This window comes from Eleutherodactylus coqui, chromosome 5 (assembly GCF_035609145.1).
Source record: "Eleutherodactylus coqui strain aEleCoq1 chromosome 5, aEleCoq1.hap1, whole genome shotgun sequence".
In the NCBI taxonomy this organism is placed as follows: Eukaryota; Metazoa; Chordata; class Amphibia; order Anura; family Eleutherodactylidae; genus Eleutherodactylus; species Eleutherodactylus coqui.
In genome coordinates this window covers 54705159-54722146 of record NC_089841.1, presented here as the reverse complement: position 1 = coordinate 54722146, position 16988 = coordinate 54705159, and the positions used below count along the sequence as shown (strand labels likewise).

At 45.8% G+C, this 16988-nt stretch overlaps 1 protein-coding gene across 4 annotated transcripts in view; it reads right to left on the bottom strand.

The window, feature by feature from the left end:
- The window catches only part of NEDD4L (NEDD4 like E3 ubiquitin protein ligase), a 353635-nt gene that overhangs the window by 240110 nt on the left and 96537 nt on the right, over positions 1-16988 (bottom strand). The window contains exon 1 of one of the 4 annotated variants that reach the window (XM_066602540.1): positions 11166-11184. The exons of the other annotated variants lie outside the window; for them this stretch is intronic. The gene's annotated coding sequence lies outside the window, so the exon portion shown is untranslated. Of the gene's footprint in view, positions 1-11165; positions 11185-16988 lie in introns of those variants that run through there. 4 annotated transcript variants of the gene reach the window in all.

Below are 16988 nucleotides of genomic sequence, written 5' to 3'. Positions count from 1 at the left end.
TCACGGCCGGATCTTCTTTTTCGGCCGGCGGATGAATTCCTTACGCCGGCGGCACATCGCCGGCACGTCGTCGACGTGCCGCGCGCATGCGCCGGGCACATCCGCCGAGCTGAAGCAAGGGAGATGCGGCCGTGAGGAAGAGAAGAGCTTCGCGGTCCGCTGCGGGTGAGTAAATGCTTTAAATTCCTATTTTAGGTCTCCCGCGGATCCGGACGGCTTCCATAGGCTTCAATAGAAGCCCGTGGGAGCCGACCCCGCGGGAGACCCGCACGAAAATGGAGCATGGTCCAGATTTTTTCATGCTCCATTTTTTTTTAAATGCCTTTTATTGACGATCCGCGGGTATTTATCTACCCGCGGGTGGTCAATGCATCCCTATGGGGTGCGGATCCGCGCGCGGGAGATCCGCTGCGGATTTTAAATCACATTTTGCCCGTGGACATGAGCCCTTCATGAGCTAACTTCAAGATAGGTCATCAACAGTTGATTGGCGGGTTCTGCTGCTCAGGATCTCCGTGGATCAGGTGATTATAGGGACAGCAGAGCTCTGGTGAGCGCCGCAGTAGCGTCAATACATACCAAGCATAGTACCGTTCAATGTATAGCAGCCGAATACTATTCACTTGAATGGAACCAAGCTGCTCTCCGCCCATGTGGCCAACAAACGTGGTCAAACAAGCTTGAGGCTGTGATCTCTTCAGACAGCTGATTGGCAAGGACTCTAAGTGACAGACTCCTCACTAATCAACTACTGATGACTATCCTAGAATTTAGAGAGACAATGCAGGTTGCTAATGTCTATTGGGGAAAATAACGGCTCGGATTGGCCCATAGGGGAACAGGTTAACACGCTGGTGGGTCCTGAACAAGGAGCAGGCCCCCAAACGCTCATATAAACGGTGCATAGTGTTGTACACCCACCTTAATACATACGGAGAGGTATATCATCTTGGACAGGTAATATTTACATGTAACTGTTCAGTCGGCCCTCAGAATAAGTTAACGGTGGGCCAAAAGCACCCCAGTCTGACACTGGGAAAACGCAATAGAGTGATATTATGCAACTGCTTGTATTTATTCAAAGTAATGGTTATTGTATAATTTACAGGGTTTGTGTATATCCAATATGTATTTTATAACTAATTTATTTAACTGTCTGTCGTGGCCCGTGTTGACTTTTTAATAGTCGCGGTGTAGTGGTCCAGTACAATGGGGCCCCTTCTGAACGGTGTGTATGCTCAAACTTAAGTTGTCAGTGTCTCATGTTGCAATAATGGTGTGTATTGCATAGCTGCAGCACTGAAGGAGTCTCTGGTATGTGGATGACTGTCTGGTTTTGTATCTTTTTGTTCATCAAGTGGTGCATAGGTGTTCTGAGTCTGCACGGGAGAGGGAGTCTGTTCTGAGTCTGCAGAGAGAGGAGTGCAAGGCAGCTGTCTGTGGGTACCTTCAAGACACAGAATGGAGGAGGCCGAGAGGATGGCCTAGCGAATGTGGGTGCCCTGCCACATCATTTGTCAAAAAGCTGCAGAAATTGTTTCCTGTTCATGAAGTTAATTAAACCGACCAGTCGCCCGTCCGTTTCCGGAGGGCTGGGTCTTAAAACAGAACCCGTGTGTGTGGATTTACTCCGTCATCCAGGAATTCCCCCACAGAAGCTACACGGGAGAGGATTTACTCCACTATCCAGGAATTCCCCCACTGTGGAAGAAACTGTGGAGTCACGAGACAAAACAGGACCAAGGTAATCAATTATTTGGGTTCCGCTTTATTAACCGGCCCTTGGATTTGTCACCTGTTACCCTCTGGGTGGGAGACTGTAGAGCCACCGTGACAAGGCCCAAAGTCTACACCACTGACTCCTAGTCCGTAGCCTGCTCCTCGGTCACTGCAGTGGTGGCCAATACCAAGTAACTGGCTGGGCGGGATGTTTGTGTCCAATGGAAAAATCGTAGAACACATCTTGCCCTCATTTTGGTATTTAAAGGCGGGTATGACAGGCAAGTTGTGATGTTGGCCATGGTGGTGGAGTAAGCAACAAGAACAAAAAGGTCAGTGCAAGGTTGAGTTTGACCCGAGACGTTGGTATGGTGCAACTTGAAATCATTAGCTGTGTGAATCTCTGGAGCCTCGTAGATTGAGTTGCAAGCACCCAGTCAGTTGGCCCATCATAGCTGTGAGAGCTTCGTTGTGGACATTCGGTGTTCCCCAGAGAGTGAAAGCCCACCATTAAAAGACAGAGTGCATACCATTGTGAACTGTTGAGTGTCCACAAAGTTACTTCATGCCTGCTAATTAAGAGACTGTGACTTCATTCCACAAGCACAGTATTGCCAAGTAGTAGAGCCAATATTACCAGAGTATAGGAAACTGTGTTGCAACATTCCAAAGTGGTGTGCCATAGAAAGTAACCGTTACAAAGTAAAGACTGTTATTGTTTACTGCAACATGTCCTCTGTCTCTTAGTCCTCCTAAAACATGGAACCCTCCATAATATTCCCATCTTTCGAGCAGCCGGCTGCATGCAAATGGACATAGACCTCAACAGTAACCAAAGCAACTAACATAGAAAAAAAGTGTGAGAAGGGGGAAGACAGCTGCAGTCGTGTGCTGCGAGAGGGGAGGAGGAACTCTTTTTTTTTTTTATTTGTCAGGACATAACTAGGACAGTTATAGAGTAAAAACATTCATTTCCTCTAGGGAAAAGAAAACACCCAAATTTTACAGGTTACACCCAACATTTCTGGCTGCACAACCCCTGACACACATCTGTACCTGCCTGAGGAGTGCTTGGCATTCGTTTCTGTAATGACAAAGTCTCTTTAAAAAGGTGTGGATATCTGTTTAGGTGATTAATAAGATATTTACAAGAGGCGACAGAGTGCATATGGAAAAATACTGCCCTTTTTTGTAGGCAATTGAGGAAGGCTGGATTCACACGGACGTATTTGTGTGCGCAATATGCAGAGAATAAAACTAATGGAAGTCAATGGGTTTGTTCACATGCACATATGCTTCTTGTGCATTTCGGTCAGACAAAAAATACCACATCATTTTTCGTTTTCCTGCGCATTTACGAACCAAAAAGGTCCCCGAAATGCCAATGGGGGGTGCGCAAATACACGCTCAGTATGCAATATGATGCGTGATACGCTGCATAATTGCACTGTAAAAAGAACACATCTGGTACTTGGACTAATTAGCCATTTCAATTGGTGTATCTTTGTTTGCCGCGCACAAACGAAAATGCCTTGCAAGCACAAAAAGTACTGTAAAATACATCAATTTGTGTGTTGAAATGTATTGCATCGTCCACAAATATGCAGCGTGCGGGCGCAAATACGCATACACTCATCTGAAGGGGGCCAAAGTGTCAGGAAACGCTTAATCAAATGGTGAGAACGAAGGCAATTTACCTAAACGAAAGCATTGCAATTCATTCATTAGTCTTCTTATTATTAACCCTTTGCAATCCAATTTTAGATTCAGGGTTTCCTAGGGGGCTTTCTCTTTCTGCATTAAACAATGTTGCCATCTGCTGGCTAGAGCCAGTACTGCGGTATGGGACATGCCGGAGAGGCCCCAGACAACAGAGCGGCCAATAATATACAATAAGAATTCCCTGCCGGACGTCTTCCAACATCGGAGCTGTACAGCCTTCAATCAGAATGTCTTTGGACGTCAGACAGTGGATTGGAAATGGTTAAGAGGTAAGGTAAAGTTCCCTGGCACAAGCACCAACTCATGACTGACTATTCATTGACATCACATCGTGCAGTTTTCTTGACATACTTTTTTTTGTGGGTTGGTCTACCGTTGTTTTCCCCAGTCATCTTTACCCCCCAGCAAGCTGGGTACTCATTTTACCAACCTTGGAAGGATGAAAGGCCAAGTCAACCTTGAGCCAGCTACCTGAACCAAGTGGGGATTGAATCTGCAACCTTCAGGTCGTGAGCGAGAGTTGAAAGCAGTGGACCAGCCAAGCCCTTCAGAGTGAAACCCACTCATACCCCCTCCCTCCATGCCTATATGCTCATGAAATTTACAAGTAAGCACCTTGGTGCCCTTCGTTGTCCAGTTAGTGTGTTGGGCAGGGAGTCCCGAAGGTTGGATGCCTATCAAACATGATGGTCTATTCTAAAGATAGTACAGTCTTGAGAGAAATCAAAGTCACCACTGATGAAAAACTAACAAAAGACGTTGAGTATCCCATAATACATTCTTTTCAAAAATCTTTTTCTACCCTACTTGGAGCTCCACTGTCACATGACTGTATATTTTTGACAACCGACTTCAATGTAGAAAAATGTTCTAGACCAGTTTTTAGCAGTTTGTCTGAATTTGCTTCTGTTTCTATCCATTTTTAATGGATTCAGTTTTTACTATTTTGTCTAACCTTCTGCACATGCTCATTTAAATATGGATCTGGTAAAAAATGACAAAAAAAAGAACCAAAAGAAAATCTTTACATCCAGTTTCGTCACCCATTACCTATGATGTAAAAAACGGACCGCTACTGTTTTTCGTTTTTTGCGGAAACAAACAGAATGGAATTACTGTATATACTCGAGTATAAGCCTAGTTTTTCAGCACATTTTTTGTGGTGAAAAAGCCACCTTCGGCTTATACTCGAGTCCGTCAAGGCTTAAAAAAAAATAAAAACCCTCCATACTCACCTCCCAGCCGGCATCTGTCTCCAGTGACAGGCTGCTTGAATTCTCTCCGCTGTCATCCCCCGCCGTCCTGTTTGCTTGGCTCTATCATCCCCCCCCCCCCCCCCCCCCGTCAGCTCTGTGTAAGCAAGAGCTCTGATTGGATTGAGCGTCAGCCAATCACAGCCGGTGCTCGATCATTCACAGCCAACCAGCTTTAGAATTCTTCCTGCTCGGCTTTCAAATCCTCTGCTGTCAGTGCTGTGTAAGTAAGCGCTGTGATTGGATCGAGAGCCAACTGTGATTGGCTGGCGCTCAATCCAATCACAGCGCTTACTTACACAGCACTGACAGAGCCAAGCAGAGAGGACGGCGGGGGATGACAGCGGGGAGAATTTAAGCAGCTTGTCGCACAGATATAGACACCGGCTGGGAGATGAGTATGGAGGGTTTTTTTACCTAGTATATACTCTAGTATAGCTCAGCTTATACTCGAGTCAATAAGTTTTCCTAGTTTTTTGTGGTGAAACTTATTGTCTTGGCTTATACTCGGGTCGGCTAATACTCGAGTATATACGGTATACTGAGTTTAACTGAAGCTCAGAAAATCCCACTAAAATCAATGGGACTTAAAATGAAACCTTTTCCCCCAGTTTGCATTTCCATCAGAGGAACTGCAAAAGTCGAAATCAAAAATGGTGAACGTGCCTTCAGAGAATAAATCGCATTTCCTTGTGCAGGAAAACACGGTATATGTCATGAGAATAACAAACCTGACTTGTTACAATGTAGAAAAGAAGCTGTAACAGGAACTAAAGCTTTCCCACTGTGCAGTTGGAGAACCTTATTATAGACAGACACAATGCTGAGGGCAGAGGGGAAATACGGGAGTCATTTTTAGACTGACACAATCTGGACTGGTGTAAGAATTAGCTTTGGCGCGAGAGACAGACTTGGCGATCGCTCACGAACAAGAGACAGGCTAGAATAAATTGAACAGTCATGGGCCATCAAGTTGAGAAGAGAATAATCTGTACTCTGTTCTGCAGTGTAAAACCATCTCTCATCTCCAACTAGGATGTCATTCAATTAGATTCCAGAGTCTTTTAGGATCTGGAGACGTTCCACCCAGATATACAGCTGTCACATGTATACATCCATCTATAGAGCGCGTAGTGCAATAGAACCATCATTACAAGAGAACTACAGAAAGAACTATGAAAGCCAAATTTTATTGCTCTTTCCTATAAGATGACCTTTAACTATGTCCCTATGATAACACTGAGCTTCTAAAGAGCAGGAAGGGTTATCAGAAGGCTGCATGGAGTAACAATAAATGTTGTAACACGGGTGTCAAACTCATTTTCACCGAGGGCCACATCAGCATTATGGTTTGCTTCAACCATATTTTAAAAAGGATGGGGAGGCGGGAGAACAGATGGACCAGAGCAAGGTTCTAGTCCAGGAAATTGGGGCACAAGTCCCCTAACACTTCATCTGACTCCTCGGCAGTTTAAAGTCAATGTTTAAGGGAAAAAAATTATGGGAGTCAGCAGAAACTGGTGCAAGGTTCCCCCAAAATTCCTTAGGGTAGAGAACTTACTCACCGGTTAGCAGTGGTATAACACAACGTCCTTTCTGATCCGTGCAGCAGGCTCACAGGATATGGACAGGTAGGCTGGAACAAACTATTCTCTGCGGGATGGTAGCAAAGACGAGACGGGATATACAAGCCACCTCATAGTCTGAGCCCGGTAAGCAATGCTGTACTACAGGATAGGCTCAGCAGGAACAGCAGACAGGGTAGTGAGCACTAAAGGCTCCGGGGGCTGCAATAACAGCCACAGCACCAGTCTGCATGGGCCCAAGATTCTATGATATTGGGCCCATGCGGACTGGGCCATGGTAGCAGTAACGATCCTAGTACACACTTGCGACAAACTCCAAAGAAACAAGTCCACAGTGTGTCAGAGTCTTCCTGACTGCTCAGGACCTTCCAATCTTGAAGAGGCTCTACTACGTCTGGACCTTCCAGGCCACATAAAATGCAGTGTTTTCTAAAACAACAAAAAATCCAAGATGGCCGACCCAATCTTTAAACTAGCTAATCCCCACAGCGCACTGGAAGTCTTAGACTACCAATTTACTATATCTGCAGTCTGATAGGTGAGTGCTAATCATGTGAGCAGCACTTTCCAATCAGCTAGCAGTGCGCAGTGTATATTAGCTAGATAGAAAACTGCATCAGCAGCCATCTTGGTTAACTAAAAACTGGAACGAGAACCAGCCAGAGGGACAGTAGAGAACAACTACAGGTAATAAATCCTCAACTCTTCTGGTCCCAGAACGGAATTTTGTCCTAAAGCCGGAGGGTCACTTTAATAACTTGCAATAGGTTTGTATTTGTGTTACAAACAGACTTGTTCCTGCAAGGGCCAGCAAACTAGTACAGGGTCACGAAAAAGCACAGTCCACACTGAGAGAATGTTTGAACCTGTGACACAGCGTTGTGTTGAGTTCAAATGAACGTACAACCCATTCCAGTAAAGTGAATGAATCACCGATTCAACCACTAAATAAAGATTATTGTCTACCGATCCCGTGCTCCCTCTTATTGTGGGGCATGCCTTCATGGCCATTCTTGTACAGGACCCTTGAGAACATTGGACACCAGCAGAACATGCTAAAACCTCAATAAAGATAGTCTTGGTGACCCAAGCAATTGATCTTTGCTTGGCTTCCATTTCACCAACAAAGTTTCTAAACACAACAAGCCCTGTTTTCTTAATTCCCAAAAAGGTCAATCCCTATTCACTGGACAAAACCAAGCCCCATCTCATTTGAGGTCCATTCTGTGAAATAAAGTAGGCCCAAGATACCAGGGCATAAATTATATTCTTCCTTGTTTTTGCCCTTGACACGGTCACGGTTAGTCACATGTGACTTATCTCAACGACGTGGTCAAAAGTGATCATTCAATAACAAAAATGTATGCAAGTTTACAAAACACACCTAACTGGTCATAAAAGGGACATAAACTTCTTTTTTACAAGATGGTTTTCACAGAATCTCTTCACCATGGGGCACAAACTAGATTACGGACCTTCAACAACTCAACTGTATATGCTGTATTTTACAGTGTTTGACATAAATTGGATGATTGTGATCATAAAAAGTTCTCTCATGAAGAAAACACCTTCTGCAATAACAGTCAACCCAAAGATCAGCAGATTCTTGCGCGTTTGGTACATAGTACTCCAGATCTCTCTTTCTATGGTGTACAAATAAGGTAGAAGGACAGGGCTTATCTACGGAAAAAAAAAATTAAAATGGGTTGGACCAAAAGGCACACATCCCCTTTCAGAAAGAGGGGCCCGGAGCCGCCAGCAAATAGCTGATTTTGTTGGTGGAAGCCAAGGCCAAAGATTTTGCTGCAGGAGAAATGTAGTATTCTATGACAGCCATTCACATGAATACAAGCATGGCACACTGTCCACCCGGGTAGGAGCTGCTCTACATTGTGGCTGTACAGCGGGTCACAAGTGGGGCTCTATAACATCCATATGCCCCAATACAGTATTTTCCAACCTTTTCAGCCTTGGGGAACCCCTGGGAAAAATATTTTGCTTTGGAGCACCTATGCATATTTGTTTTGCCAAAAAGTGTCTAAAAACAGTAATTTTTATACATTTTATGCACTGTTAGCTATTAGCATCTAAAATTCTATTTAAAAATAGAAAAGGAAGAGACCTACCAGCAGCCGCCATTGCACCTACTTACCTCTACCCAACAGCAGCCATTGCGTCCACCCCCCCCCCTACCCAACAGCAGCCATTGCGTCCACCCCCCCCTACCCAACAGCAGCCATTGCGTCCACCCCCCCCCTACCCAACAGCAGCCATTGCGTCCACCCCCCCCCCACCCAACAGCAGCCATTGCGTCCACCCCCCCCTACCCAACAGCAGCCATAGCGTCCACCCCCCCCTACCCAACAGCAGCCATAGCGTCCACCCCCCCCCTACCCAACAGCAGCCATTGCGTCCACCCCCCCCACCCAACAGCAGCCATTACGTCCACCCCCCGACCCAACAGCAGCCATTACGGCCAACTCTCCCTACCCAACAGTAGCCATTACGCCCCCCCCACCCAACAGTAGCCATTACGCCCCCCCCACCCAACAGCAGCCATTACGCCCCCCCCCCCAACAGCAGCCATTACGCCCCACCCCCCAACAGCAGCCATTACGTTCACCCCCCCCTACCCAACAGCAGCCATTACGTTCACCCCCCCCCACCCAACAGCAGCCATTACGTTCACCCCCCCACCCAACAGCAGCCATTACGTTCACCCCCCCCACCCAACAGCAGCCATTACGTTCGCCCCCCCCTACCCAACAGCAGCCATTACGTTCAACCCCCCCTACCCAACAGCAGCCATTACGTTCAACCCCCCCCCACCCAACAGCAGCCATTACGTTCGCCCCCCCCTACCCAACAGCAGCCATTACGTCCAACCCCCCTTCCCAACAGCAGCCATTACGTCCAACCCCCCTTCCCAACAGCAGCCATTACGTCCAACCCCCCTTCCCAACAGCAGCCATTACGTCCAACCCCCCTTCCCAACAGCAGCCATTACGTCCAACCCCCCTTCCCAACAGCAGCCATTACGTCCAACCCCCCCTTCCCAACAGCAGCCATTACGTCCAACCCCCCTTCCCAACAGCAGCCATTACGCCCCCCCCCTCCCAACAGCAGCCGTTACGCCCCCCCCCAACCCAACAGCAGCCGTTACGCCCCACCCCCCAACCCAACAGCAGCCGTTACGCCCCACCCCCCAACAGCAGCCATTACGTCCAACCCCCCCTTCCCAACAGCAGCCATTACGTCCAACCCCCCCTTCCCAACAGCAGCCATTACGTCCAACCCCCCCTTCCCAACAGCAGCCATTACGCCCCACCCCCCCTTCCCAACAGTAGCCATTATATCCACCCCCCAACAGTAGCCATTATATCCACCCAACAAACGAGAATGAATTCTCATTCGTCATTCAGTTGGTGCATGTTTTTACACAAAACGATAACCGTACAGATTCTCACTGGATCCCGGTAATCTGACCGATTATCAGCCCTTGTACAAACATCTTTACTAACAGAGGGGTGTGAAGTAGGGGACCCCTTTATGGTGTTACCTTATTGAAGTTAATTAAAAAAACAACAAAAAACAATGAGGGCACATTTATAGACGTACGGGTTATTTGGAAAGTTACAACCTGGAAAACACCCAGTTATGAAGGCTTCATAATGAAAGGGTGCAGAGACGTGCCCCGAGGTATATATATCACAGTGACACACTGAGTCGTCCTCTTACAAAATATTTAGGATAACCACAAACAGTATTTTTCTTGTTTTTGGATGATGCTTGAGTTTTTTTTTTATTGGCGCTTTTTTTTTTTTAAATTAAAGTTCCCATAAGTTTTCTCTCTGGCGTTTCTGCCTATGGGCAGATTCACAAGACCAGATTTGCACACACAATATGTAGTAAATAGAATGCATTGAATTCAATGGGTTCGCTCACAAGCATATTTTGCGGGCAACATCCATTCCACAAGTACATCGTATAACTTCATGCATAACCGTGCTTATGCCCATGTGTAGCTGGCTTATGCTTAAAAGACAGGGAAGACTGCCATGGACCCAAAAAACACAGTAAGGGCACATTCACACGGGCTTTATCCGTTAGATCCACATCTGATTTTTTTTTTCCTGAAGTTGACTTGACAGTTTAACCCGGAGGAGTTGTGTAGTGGATCCCAATGCAGTTTTAGCCCCGGTCAGCGGGGTAGATCTGTGTGCGGTCGCCTAATTGATGCATTTTTTTTTTTTTTGCAATGCGGATTGAACTATAGTGTGGTTACTCATTGCATGCAACAGAGTGACAAAATGGTGAGGATTTTTTTGCAACTTTGGCTGCACCTAAATCCACGACGACATTCAGCTGTGTGAACGAGACCTAAAAGTGAATAGGAAAAACAAAACTGCCAAAAAAATATATATATATTTGTAGGGCTTTTCATATTTTACTACTGACCTACAGCAAACTTCTGGATGCTGAAAAAGTTTTTAAAAAGTCATGGCATCAAGATAGCAAAAAAGTGGAGTTTTTGCAAAACATGAATGCGTGTGGGGAAACAGCCATAAAAGGGTCGCATCAAAAAAAAACAAAAAAACAACCCCATTCCAAATGTGATCCTTGGGGTCATCAGATGAGCATATGCTAGGGGAAGCCGCAGCCAGCGAGACATTTTCCATGTAGCATCATAGAACGCTCATTGACCCTACCATCAGCATCCAGCTTCCTAATAGTGCTGAATGGCAAAGTACATGAGAAAACGGGCAAAGAATCTTTTTCTGTATAACTCGGCAAATGCGCCATTCATGAATCCTGGAGAGCCGAACGCAGCATACTGCCCATACTATCACATTGAAGAAAGCACAAGAGATGAAGAACGTCTTACCCGGTTGGCACATCTATATAGAGGGCCGCGCTGCGAGCTCCGATGTAAACCTCAGCCGCCTTATGACTAATGTGGCATTTTTGTACGTGATCTCCAGAAGTCATAGACCAGGCAGTAAAGTTCTACAGCTCAGGTAATCGGGTCAAGGGACATTTCCCGAGATGATCTATGAAACGCATGTAAAATTTGCCAGTGTGAAGCAATCACACTGTATAAAAATGATTGATATTCTGTGATGTGACAGATATTCAACGCTTGGTAACTTTCCGCTGGAGTCACGCGTAGAAACACGCTCACATTCCACAGCGGCTTCACCTACAGGACTTCAAACAAACATACCCCCCACCGCCAACCCTGCCGCAGCGAAAAGGCGTAACCAAAGGGTTAATTGCAAGTTATAGCAATAGGAAAACAAAGGATATTTCGTCTTAAAGGGGTTCTCTAGACTTAAAAGTACAATTTGTCAGGGTCCGGCCTAGATAGTCACTATCTGTCCGCACACTTCTGCAAATGCTACCCTATAAGATACCAAAAAAAAAATAGAAATCGCGTCCTAAAATCAAAAGGTTTCAGCTTAAGGAATGTGAGGAGGACGAAGAAAAAAAAAAACTCTTGGTCTTGAAGCCAAATCTGACTCAGATCGTAAAAGAACTGTGTATTCTGCAAGCGGAAGAAAAATGGCAGCATGCTCCATTTTGTTGCAGAATCCACGCGGATGGCCTTTATTGAGGTCAATGGAGGTGTCCGACCAACAGCCCATACATCATTAACATGCGGAATCCGACCCACTCATGTGAGCCTGCCCTAACAGGAGTCAAGTGTAAAAAAAAAAAAAAAATTACCCTATGTAGTGGGGGTCCGGCCTATGAGAATGATAGATGCCCAAATCCAGGGTCCCGTCCAAAGTGCGGACTCTCCATAGATACAACTAGGGTCATCAACAACAGTAAGCTGCTCAAATATGGACAACTACACAGCCGGGTGAGGGACTTCGTGCCCCTCGCCATATCTATGAAGCACCTAGTTTACAAGTAATTAAATGCACAGTCCTTCACCAGGCAGAAGAACTATAGCGGTATATTAGATGCCACCAGAGATTGTGTCCAACGAGCGTGTTGGGAGTTTTCCTCACCTCTACAATGTTTTTGTAAATGTTAGGTCGTATTCAGAAGGCCATATGCGAGCCCTACCCTTAAACAGAATGCCACTTGCCCAAATATCTTATTATGTGCCGCCCTTTAACATATTTAGATTGTGTTACTACTATTGAAGGTTCCTTCACTGAGCAAAAATGGCAGTCCTGCTGCTCAGTCACATGACCAGAGTCTTGAATTGGGAAACGACAGTTCCCAGAAACACCTGCATCACCTCCTACCTCTATGCATTTACCAGTAACATTACTTTACCTGTGCATTAAAAGGGTTAACTGGAGTAGATCAGCCCTTAGGCTAGTTCCACACGGGCGATCGCGATTTTGCAGCGAGAAAATCGTGGCAAGAATCACATCTTTGTTCGCGCAATTTTTTTAGAATAATCGCATTGCTGCCACTCGCAGTAAAATCGTGCGACCTTTTTATCGCAAACGTCAAGGACCTTTTAGGACCTTCTAATGTTAAAAATCTTATCGCTTCGCAATGCATGTTTCGTGCATTGCGATGCAATAAAAAGAAGGCTCCATAGGGAAACATGGGAGATGGGCCAAAAAAAAAAGCCCATCGCAGAAGGATAGAGCATGCCGAGATTTTTTGTTCCCTCAACATCGCATCAGTGAAAACGTCGCAGATGGGAAGCAAGTAGAGATGAGCGAGCATACTCGTTAAGGGACAATACTCGAACAAGTACCGTCCTTTTCGAGTACCGGCCTGCTCGTCAGAAAAGATTTGGTTATTGCCCGTGCACAATAACCGACACATGACCGGCTGCCAATTCTTCTGGGTTCCACATAGGACAGGGAGCTGCTGGGATAGGCGAGTAGAAAGGTTTTCTTCTTCATTTTAAACCCTTATACCTTTTTTTTCCCCATGGCCCAGGAAACCCCTTCAATGATCTTAGATATTATAACACACAGAGCAACCAATGTGATCTTGGGAATACCTTTTTAATAAACGGGGCATCTTTTTAAAAGGACCCTCAACTATTAGAGCAGAGAGTGGCTACATAAAAAAGTTCTCTCAGACTGGAGGATTTGGCGTATCTGTGCATTCAATGGGCAATGAGCAATTCTTTATTGTACCTGTGGTGGTGCTGCAGCAGATATAAACACTTACTGTTGGGTCCCTCCTGCACGATCTTGTTAATTGCTGGTGTAACACTCCAGAGGGATGATCCCAGACACTTGACTACTGTGCAGAGCTGGGAGGTATAAGTGTTGGCTTGTCACGGCGGCTCTTACCAGGCTCTGGTCCCACAGGGATGACACGTAGCCAAGGCCAGAGTAGGATCGCAGGCCACCTTCGACATCCCTGGGATAGGGAATGCCAATAAACATGATGGGAGGGAAGTAGTAGTACTTATCACTCGTGACGCCACCGTTCCCACACACCGGTATGCTACGCGTCGGAGAAAAGAACACAGAGACTTGTGTATAGTACCACGGGTCCCCAGAAATGGTTAGGGCCAGGTATAACGTTACTTTAAGATTTGACTGTACAAAACAAGTATTCAAAGCAATGCAGGTACAATTCTCTTTCAACGCCAGCAGGCTAGAGCTCAGAGGTAGGGAGAATACACAGGATGAACACGGTCCTACAGTCCATGTTATCTGTATGGCACGGCTCCGGGACTGGGAGCACTCCAGAGGAGGAAGGAGGTAGGGTTCACTCCGCAGACACTCTGACAGACAATTTTTTAAAGGAAGGCTTATACAATAACACCCAGCACGGCAGGCACGTGGGTGTGACTCAGTAGCGTACCTCTGTGCGGTGATCCCGACTTTGGACGGCCACACAGGAAAAGCCTGTAATGTAAACTGGTACATGTACAGAATTATTGTAAGGCTCTCTCTCATTGTGGGACTCACTCCATTCAAATCTGCACTTCAAACACTACAGGATGTCACTCTTCTTCCTCCATCTTTACCTTCATGGAAGCTGAAGGTGCTTCCATGTGGCTCTGTGTTAGCACTTTCTTCCCCTGAAGATGGACTCCTTTCCTGCTCTCAAGCACTCACATTTATAACCTCACTTGTACCACATGACATGACAAATTGATACATCTACATGCAGGCAGTGATTTGTTTTTTACTGTTAGGCCCCCTGTCCACGGTCGAGGCGGAATATTGCTAGCAATATTCCGCAGGGGGGAGAACGGTCAGTTCTCTGCGGTGAGCCTATCTGACAAATAGGCTCACCACAAAGAATCGCAGCATGCCGCGATTGGAGTCCTGTGAGATGAGAATCGCTATGATTCTCTGCTCGTGGACAGGGGGCTGCGCTTTCTATAACACCATGGAAAGCGTGCAATGCGTTACCAGAGGACGCATTATCGCTGCGATTAACGCAATGCACCATCGCCCGTGGACAGGAGCCCTTAACCTCTCAAGCGCCGCAGCTGCGCAAAACACACACTGGATAGGACAGGACAAACTTTGCACAGTGCATCCACATGGGAGGACCACACATGAATGACATTTATGGAGGGGACCAGGATGCTGTTCTGAGCCACTACACTGGGGGCTTCATCAGGGAACCAATCTAACAAAAAGGGATCTCAAAGTGGAGAACCTTCTTTAAACCCCAAACGTCCCCGTGTACTACTGTCCTGTGTGGGGGTTCCTAAACCTTCTTCACCCTACTGCACAAAACACCTGGCGGAGGCGACTGTCCGCTACATTAACAAACCTCACCCCCACAAATGTTCCATGTGAGCAGCTTTAAAAACTCTTAATGAGTGTGTGCCATCAGAAAGTTGGTTTGGCACAAGTGGTCGGTCATGTTGTAGACTACGGTAGGCTTACATTAACGCATGTGAATTGGCGCCATTGTTCACTGGAACTAATCTGCAGATTTTCCATACAGATTCCTTGTCAATACTTAACATGTAGATTTTAACCCTTTAAGGACATGGCCTATTTTGGCTCAAAGGACGCAATGACTTTTTAGGGATTTTCATCTCCGCTTTCCAAAGCTCAGCGGTTTTATTTTTCCATCGACACGGCAGTATGAGGACTTGTTTTTTTTTTTTGCATGGCAAACTGTAGTTTTTATTGGTACCATTTTTGGGTATGTATAAATTTATAGTAATTTTTTTCAGAGAGCAGGGAGAGAGATAGAAAACACAGCAATTCTGCCATAGTTTTTTTCTTTTACAGTGTTAAGGCCCATTTACACGCAACAATCGCTCAAAATGATTGATAATCGTTGCATGTAAATGCTGCCATCGGTCACTTTTTGGGTGAACGAGGATTTTAAGGTAAACTTAAAATTTATCATTCAGCCGAAGAGAGGTAACAGAGACCGCGCGCCGTGTTCTCCACAGGAGTCGGAGATTACACTGTATTCTGCTGACAGCCCGTGCAAGAACAATGCAGCTGAGTACAGAGCTCAGACGTCTCTGCAAGATTATAAAGATTATAAAGTGTTAATGGACATTAGGGTTTATTAACACTTTTTGCAAAATGATCACTAAAACTGTCAATCTTTCAATCTTTGGATTGTCTGCGTGTAAAGGGCCTTTAATCAATCATGCGACAAAAATTAAATGTTTTTCTGCTGGATTATGATACCAAAATGATGGTTTTTAGATTTTTCCACTTTTGCACATTAAAACTTTTTCTTTTGGAAAGATTTTTTTTTACATTGTTGAATTCACAGTGTGTGAGGGCTTGTTTTTTTGTATGGCGAGCTTTTATTGATACCATTTTGAGATATTTATGGCTTTGTTGGGAGGCAAAATAAACAAAACCATCTATCTATCCATCTTGAACCAAGCTCTGATCACCATGATAATGCATTGCAGTATTTCTGTACTGCAATGCATTATTGCTCACAATAGCAATCGCAGGTCTGGACAGGCCCTACGTGTTTACATCGCAGAGCGCCGATGTCGTAGGAGAGAGTGCGCTACCCTGTGAACCCTTTTCATGCTGCGATGTACATTGATCGCGGAACGTAAGGGGTAAAGAGCGGGGATCACTGTTCTCATTGATTCTCACTGTTGCAGCGGGAGGCGGGCTATCAGTCACATCTGTCGTCAGCTGTAAGTTTACGTCCTGTTGTGTTAAGGGGTTAAAACCGCAATGTGGTGATAATTTTGTAGAGATTCTCCCTGCAGCATGTGATCAGGACATAAAATCCCATCAGAATCCGCATATAAATCCAGAACATGACAGATACATAGCTTAATGTATGAGAGATGTGTATGCAATAGAAACACATTATTTGCATAGGGAGATAGCTACATCTAGCATAAAGAAGCGCTAGAGTGCCCCCTGCAGGCAGAGGCCCAAATTGCAATTGCAAACTTTGCACGACTGGAAAATAAATCCACAAACTGTCAAACTTTCCATTTATTGTCAGAAAATCTAACTATTACCGCCCCAGTAGCTTCTGTTTTATCGGACGGTATGCCGCACCTGCTTCTTCTCAGTTCCTGGCTCCTGCCGTGTCCAGCTAGCCTTCTCTTATAAGGAGACAGAAGGAAAGCTAATGGTTTTGCTGGCAAACAGACCTCCTAAGATTTCTCCGCTGCCAAGCTCTACTGCAAACAAAATCTATATCTCAAGCAAACATTCCCCACGAGACAACAGGAGGCAGTAATAGGCACGGACAGACACAGCAGAACTCTCACTGGGCGGGGGGGGGGGGGGGGGGGGGGGGGGGCTGC